Raw genomic sequence first — 2,099 nt, forward strand, 5'->3', positions numbered from 1 at the left:
AAGGAGGGCTCCGTGTGGGAGGCTGCAGGGAAGCCGTGGGCATCTCTGACTTGGGGCAGCAACAAGTCTGGGCCAGGAAAGGGCAGAAACATCATGGCAGGTACGTGACACAAATGTTTCTAAAACAACTAAGACAACAGTGATTGGTAAATGGGTGGACTCCAATGACTCAGAGCCTCATTCTCTCCTTTGAAAAAAATATCAAAGTCACCAAGTTCAAGGGAATAATTCGTGGCATTTAGCACATTCACAGTGTTGTGAGATCACCACCTCACTTACCTTTCACAGAGTCACGAGCTGGCTGACCACAGCTTGTCATCCTTTCTTTCAGACAATGCTGTCCTCTTGACCCTGCCATTCTCCTGAGCTCACCAGTTCACACCAGCTGTCCTGTCCACCCTTCTGTGTCTGGCGCTGTGTCCTTTCACTGCACACTGCCCTATATGTAGTTTTCCAGGGAAATGGGTGTCCCCGAATTGAGCAGCTGAAGGGACATGTCTCTGGCGTGTGCTTAGGAGGACCCCTGGCTCTGTTTACAGAAGGAGAAGATGCAAGGGATGTGCGGGGGCTCACAGGAGCATGTCTGATACACAGGAGGCCTTGATTTACCTTCTTTCTCTGCCACAGGCAGGTCACCTCACATGTGTGAATTCGGCTTCGAGGGCTCCTTTGGGGAATTTCTGCCAGGAATATCCACGAAAGCCCTTATAATCCTTTGTTCAACTCTTTACATTTTAAAATTTTCTCTCTGTCCCACCTTAGGCTATGTCATATCCTACTTAAAGAGCTGACCCGTTTGTATCAGAAGTTATGGGAAGGGAAAGACGTTTCCCAACTACTCAATAAGCACCTCGAGGACCTCCTAACCCATGGTGACCCTGGGCACCCCCAAGGGCCGGGCTTCCAAGAGCAACTGGCTGAGGGGCGCAGGCTGCCCAAGTGCCTTGTCCGAAAGCTCAGCGCATGTAAGGCGGCCACAGGCCCTGATGCCCTGAGCTGCCCCAAGGCCCTGGGCTCACAAGAGACTCCCCACCTGCCCTCACGCTGTTTGCAGCAGCTGTCCTGGGTTCCCCATCGCGCGTGGGGCCATGAGAGGACCGGGACTGGAAGATGGTAACAGAGCAGAGAAATGCACAGGGTGGAGGTCGTGGTGCTCCACGTGTCTGCTTCCTCCCTGAGGGAATGCAGCGTTTGGGGCAGGAGGCAGCCTCCACCGGTGTTTGAGCCCAGAAAGCAGAATGTGACAGGAGGATGCTTGTTAGTGTGCAAGGGTCCCTGCACTAAGTGGGAGGTTCCCAGACTCAGCGCGGTCTGTATGAACTGTGGGCGAGAAAGTGAGTTTAACTTTCCTCATCTGTAATGTGTATCAAATAACCTGTTGACAGTGTAGTGATGAGATAGGGAAAATTCATGAATGCGCTTCAGGAAAAAATAAAGCTCCTGACCGTGTGGAGTTGGACGAGGTACTTGATGCAGTAGGACTTGGAGGTGGGAGCGCTGTTTAGACTGGAACACTTTTCATAGACAGATGTCCCGTTGATCACACTGAAGCCCCCATGGGGGCCCATGAAGTCCCTGGTGGAGGGATGAGGGACAGGGTGGTTGTCCTGCCATGAGGGCAAGGAGGAGGCTCTATGTGAGAGCTGTGAACGCACAGAGAGCCTGTAGCCATGGCGGGACCTGCGGCACGCTGCGAGACACAGTTTGCAGAAGTCAAGCTGACAAGCATCCCCTGAGATGGACAACAAGAGACAGTAAAACCTGTTGCCCAGGTTCAGGGATGCTGATCCTCAGAATCAGAGACACACTGCCCGATGCATCAGAAATCCATGCCACAGCAATTCTGAAAGACAGTGCCCTAAACTCAGTAGAGTACCTAGTCATGCATAGACCCTTAGGTCTCTAGGGCCATAGAAGCCACTGTGTTTAGAGTGCTGATATGGGAAATAGCTGACGGGACATTTCTGAATTTATTTGCAGAGAATTAAGAGGATGAGGAGGATGAAGAAGAACAAGAAGCCCTCACTCCCAGGTGACAATGAATATTCAGGAACCAATAACGTGTGGGTAAAAATGGACAGGGTCTTAGAAAGTAGAGT

Source organism: Mirounga angustirostris, unplaced genomic scaffold, assembly GCF_029215605.1.
Source record: "Mirounga angustirostris isolate CCGP_5_RB_7025 unplaced genomic scaffold, mMirAng1.0.hap1 SCAF_4, whole genome shotgun sequence".
Lineage (NCBI taxonomy): Eukaryota > Metazoa > Chordata > Mammalia > Carnivora > Phocidae > Mirounga > Mirounga angustirostris.